Source organism: Canis lupus, chromosome 28 (assembly GCF_011100685.1).
Source record: "Canis lupus familiaris isolate Mischka breed German Shepherd chromosome 28, alternate assembly UU_Cfam_GSD_1.0, whole genome shotgun sequence".
In the NCBI taxonomy this organism is placed as follows: domain Eukaryota; kingdom Metazoa; phylum Chordata; class Mammalia; order Carnivora; family Canidae; genus Canis; species Canis lupus.
In genome coordinates, this window is record NC_049249.1 from 20,529,457 (window position 1) to 20,535,360 (window position 5,904).

At 35.7% G+C, this 5,904-nt stretch overlaps 1 pseudogene; it reads right to left on the bottom strand.

Moving 5' to 3' along the window:
- Positions 1-499: 499 nt before the first annotated feature.
- On the bottom strand, positions 500-982 carry LOC111092968 (annotated as a pseudogene).
- Between the last annotated feature and the right edge of the window lie 4,922 nt (positions 983-5,904).

Below are 5,904 nucleotides of genomic sequence, written 5' to 3' on the forward strand. Positions count from 1 at the left end.
TGAATCTGGTATACTAATATTTTGCCAAAAAATTGTACATCTATGTTCATCAGGAATATTTGCCTGTAATTCCTTCCCTTCTTTCTTTCTTTCTTCCCTCCCTCTTTCCTTCCTTTCTTCCTCTCTCCCTTTCTCTTTCCCTCCCTCCTTCCACCAGAGGAAGTGGCTTTTATTGACAAATTATCTCAAGAAACCAAAAAGACAATGTACCCTTTTTCAGCGCCCCCTTTCTCTCCTGGATCTAACATTGCTCCACCTGGGGAAGGGATATAGATTGCCTTTTGGCTTTCCAAAGCTCCAGTCTTTCCTTTCCAGGTGTAGCATTGAAATCCAGTAACAATAATGTGGTGTTGTTTTTAAGCAATGCCTGCTGTGGCTGCTTAGTAACAATTATGGGCCAAGGGGTGTGCAGAAACATTTAGATGAGAAGAGTGATGCACAGAAAATAGAAATGTATCCCATCAAAGTTCTCTCTGTCCTGCCTCAATGGTTTGATCCTTCATTGGTTGCATTTCTCTGTATGTTGAATCATGCCCTCCTGAATCCAATCAGGGATTTTCACTGCCAGTTATACCCCTGGCCCCAGAGTCATGAGGTGAACTAGTTCAAACCTAGGCACATTCCTGGTCCACAAAGCCTTAAAGTGATGGGCATATTTTGGGCATATTTTGCCACTCTTGTACATCTTTCTGGTTTTCCCATCTAGCTCAGGGACTGCAATTTCTGAAGCATTAGTGGAATGAATATATGGTAGGAATGTTGAACATGATGTTAAACTTATATTTGGGGTCATGAGTGTAACAGCATTTTCCAAACACTAAGTCCCTTCCTAGTATTCAAGTCAGAACCAAATAAATATTCTCCACATTCTTATTATTATCCACATACCAAATATGAGATTGATAGTCCTCTTTGAGTTGCTGCACTCACAACTCCGAATCTCAGGTCCATTGTTAGCCTTTAGAATTGGGACCTTAGGCATGACACATCAGGTGACTTCACCTACCATCTTGGACCAGGATGCTTATTCTCTCTTTGTGTGTTTTCTTTGTCTGGTTGTGGTATCAGAGTAATGCTGTCCTCATAGAATGAATTTGGAAGTATTCTTTCCTCTTCGTTTTTTTAAAATAGTTTGAGAAGGATAGATATTAATTCTTTAAATGTCTGGGAGAATTCACCTGTGAAGTCATCTGGTCCTGGGCTTTTGGTTTTTGATAACTGATTCAATTTCCCTACTAGTAATTAGAATGTTTGTTTTGTATTTCTTCCTGATTCAGTCTTGGAAGATTGTATGTTTTTAGGAATTTATTCAGTTCTAAATTGTCCAATTTATTGGCATATACTTTTATGGAGTAGTCCGATAATTCTTGGTGGAGTCAGTTATAATTTCTCTGCTTTCATTTTTTAAAATTTGAGTCCTCTCTGTTTTTTTCTTAGTTTGAGTAAATGTTTATCAATTTTGTTCATTTTTCAAATATCTGGATGTTAGTTTCATTAATCTTTACTATTTTTTAGCCTATATTTTATTTATTTCTGCTCTAATCTCTATTATGCCTACCATCTTTCTATTACCTTTAAACTTTGTTATTTTTCTACTTCCTTTGGTTGTAAGGTTAGATTATTTATTTGTTTGAGGTTTTGTTTGTTTGTTTGTTTCCTGATGTAGGCCTGAATCATCATAAACTTCTCTTCTAGTTTTGCTTTTGGTATGTTTCAAAAATTTTCAAACCATTATCTTTCTGTTTTCATTTGTCTCAAGGTCCTTTTTTTAATTTCCTCTTTGGTATGTCTGCTGATATACTGTTTGTTGAGTAGTATGCTTTTTAGCCTGTTTGTTATCTTACAGCTTTTTTTTTCTTATACTCGATTTCTAGTTTTATAATGCTGTGGTAGGAAGAGATGCTTGATAAAATTTTAGTCTTCTTAAATTTATTGGAATTTGTCTTGTGGCCTAACATGTGATCTGTTCTGGTGGATGACCCATGTGCACTTGGGAAGAATATATATTCTGCTGTTTTTGTTTGGATATTCTATATTTATCAGGTCAGTCGATATGGTCTAATGTATTGTTCAAAAGCAATATTTTCTTATTGATATTCTCTGGGATGATCTAGCCATTGATGAAAGGGGTGAAGTCCCCTACTATTATTATATTACTATCAACTCCCTTTATGTCTGTTAATATGTTTTGTAAGATGTATTTATATTTATAGGTATGTCTGTGTTGGGTACATAGATATTTACAATTGTTACATCCTTCTTTGCACTTTTCCCTTTATCTTATGTAATCCCCTTCCTTTTTCCCTGTTAGTCTTTGTTTTCAGACCTATTTTATTGATATAAATATTGCTACCGTATTTGGTTTTGTTTTTCTTCCATTCACAAGGAATATTTTTTGCCATCCCTGCATTTTGTCTGTATGTGTCTTTAGGTCATAAGTGAGTCTTTTATAGTCTGCATATACATGAGTCTCAGTTTTGTTTTGTTTTATCTATTCAATCACTCTGTCTTTTGATTGGAGCTTTTAGTCTATTTACATTTAAAATAATTATTGATAGAAATGTACTTAATGTCATTTTGATAATTGTTTTTTAGTTTTTGAACTTCTGTTTCTTTTTCTCTTTCTCTTCTCCTTTGTGATTTGATGACTTTCCTTATTATGCTTAGATTTTTTCTCTTTATTTTCTTTTTTGTATCTGTTATATCTGTCTTGTGATTACCATGAAGTATATATAAAACATCATAAGTATACAGCATACTGCTTTAAGTTTTTATGGCCACTTAAATTCAAACACATACTAAAAGCACTATATTGTTACTCTCCCCTCCATGTTTTATGTGTATGATATTATATTTTACACCTTATTTTGTGTATCCCTTAGCTAATAATTATAGATATAATTGATTTTATTGCTTTTGTCTTTTAACCTTCACACTAGCTTTATAGGTGATAGATCTACCTCCTTTATCGTATGTTTGCTTTTACCAATGAAGATTTTTTTGCCTTTCATAATTTTCTAGTTATGACCTTTTCCTTTTTGTTTAAGGAAGTCCCTTTACCATTTCTTATAATGCCAGCTTAGTGGCACTGAACTCCTTTAATTTTTGTTTGTCTGAATTCTTTGTCATCAGTTCTTAATGGTAGCCTTACTGGGTGGAGTATTCTTGGCTGTAGTGTTTTTCATTGTTGTTTTTTTATTTTTCCTTTCAGCACTTCAATATATCATGTCATTCTCTTCTGTTGAAATATTAAGTGGTAGCCATATGGAGTTTTCTTTTACATAAATAGCTACTTTTCTCTTGCTGCATTTAAGATTCTTTATTTTTTGTCATTTTAGTTATTATGTGTCTTGCTATGGACCTCCTTGGGTTCATCTTCTTAGGGGCTTTCTGTGCTTCTAAGACTTGGATGTCAGTTTCCCTAGGGTAGGGAATTTCTCAGATCTTTCCTTCTCTTTGTTCTCCTTCTGGGACCCTTATAAGGCAAATGTCAGAAAGTTTAATGTTATTCCAGAACTGTCTTAACCTATCCCCATTTTTAAATTATTATTTTTTTCTTTTGAGTTTGGATTATTTCTACTATTCTGCTATCCAGATTGCTACTCCATTCTTATGCATCCTCTAAGCTGCTTTTGATATTGTCTAATGTATTTTTTAATTTAAGTTATTGTGTTTTTTACCTCTGATTTGTTCATTTTTCTATTGTCTGTCTCTTTGTTGAAACTCTCACAGAGTTCATTCACTCTTCTCTCAAGTCCAATGAGCATCTTTATGACCACTACTTTGAAGTCTTAAGTGGGTAAATTATCTCTAGTTCATTTAGTGCTTTTTCTGACCTTTTGTCTTTTTTGTTTAGAACATATTTGTTTAGAACATACTCATCTGTTTCCTCATTTTGTCTGACTCTCTGTGATATTTCAATGTGTTAGGTCAGCTGAGTCTCTTGGTCTTGAAAGTAGTTAACTTGTGTAGAAGATGTCCTGTGGAGTCAAGCTGAACCAGATGTTCCACTGGTGCCCCTGATTAGGCTGCAGGCACCTTCCTGTTGTGACTCAGCCATAACTGCTGAGGGCAGAGCTAGCCATTGGTGGGGTTGGCTGAGACACCTGGCTCTAGCCGCTGTAGACTTGCTGGTAGGTAGAGTCCCTCCCCCACCCCAACCATCGCAGGAATTGGTTTGGAGGAGTGTGGTTCTGCCTGGGGATGTCTACCAAGTGTGGTGGGATAGTAGTTACTTTGGGAGGGAACACTGTTCCTGACAAAACCTGCCTGCTGAGTGTAGCAGGGCAGGAGCTTCTTTAGATAGAGAAGTGCCTGCTGGGACAGGCATGTTGGGTAGGCTGGATCCACCAGTGAACGGCAGGGCAGAAAAAGTGCTGGTAAGAAAGTAGACAGAAAGTACCCAGAACTGGCTATCACCAGCATCAGGATGACAGGGCTGAAGGAGCACAACAAATATGGTACATGCTAGCATTTTCTTTCTGGGAGAAAGTTCCAGCAGATCCCTGCCCCTCTGGCATAATTTCCTTCATATATAACCCAGGAATTTTTCAAACTTCTGCCTCTGTGTTTGGTGTCATGTTGAGTAGGTTTGTGTGCAGACTCTCAATTTCCTATAGCTATCTGGATTTCACAGAGTTCAGCCCTACTGACTGTACAAATCCAGTCATTATGGGGGTTCATCTTCCTGGTGCACATTGCCAGGGTGGGGACTGGTCAGCGTAGGGCTTGATCTCCTTGCCCCTCAGGGATATTTATGCCTATGATACATTTGCTGTGGATTTCTGCCCTGGAGATTTGGTTCCCAGCTGTGTCTCTGCCTCTCCTCTCCTTGATATAGCTTATTCTTTATATCTGTAATTGTGAAAGAGCTGTTCTGCTTGTCTTTAGACTGTTTTCAAAATGTGTTGCACTATATGTGGTTGTAGTCTTAATGTTTCTGTCGGTGGTGGTAAGCTCAGGATCCTCCTAGCCTAACATCTTCCCAAGTCTCAACCACCATAATCTTATTCTTCATGCCAGTGATTAGTTTAACAGTGTTCATGTAATTCACCAAAATGATGTGAGGGGCCAGCCTGAGGGAACTTAGCAGAAATAAAGTAAATACAAATAAAAAATGCTAGAAATACCAACAGAGTCTAGATGCCATCAACATAGTTCCAGTTAGATAACCAATTACCATGCAGCCTTTGATAATAATAGCAACACTGATATATATTTAGTGAAAAGTAAATGGTGTTATGTCATCTCATTTTTAAAGTCTATCATATATATGAAAAACCTACAAAATGTGAGCAATTTTTCTTTATGTGATATGAGTGTATACATTATTTCTCTGAATTATTTACATTGTATATATATTATTTATACTTAAACATATATTTTGGAGGGGGTAAATTTAAAACAAAAAATACATTGGCAATAAAGATATGTAAAATTTGAGTTTCACAATCTCATTTCCCCCAAAGTGTTGTCAATATTTTACTCAACTAGTAACTGAAGAAAAGATAAAATTTCTTGGACAGAAATGTTTACAATAAAAATCCATGAAAAATGGAAAGGAATTATTGCTACTTTTCTTTACAACACCATTTGCTATCTCATGGTGAGATAATTATAACAAGTTATGGAGAAATTTTGAACAAATTATGTTCAATTAGTCCCACAGGCTTTTGTCTATATTAACCTTCATCTCTAAATAATGCTGTCATAGAGATTTTTATCTGGAGATGTAAACTGTGTGAATTTTCCCCCTCTCATTATGAATTGCCACCAGGATAAGAGATTATTAGATTGTTATTCCACCTATTATATGATACACTGTTTAGCAGGGTCTATAAAATGCTAATAAAAATAAGTCTCAATCGTATGACAAGATAAAGTAAAAACTATTAGGGAGAGAGA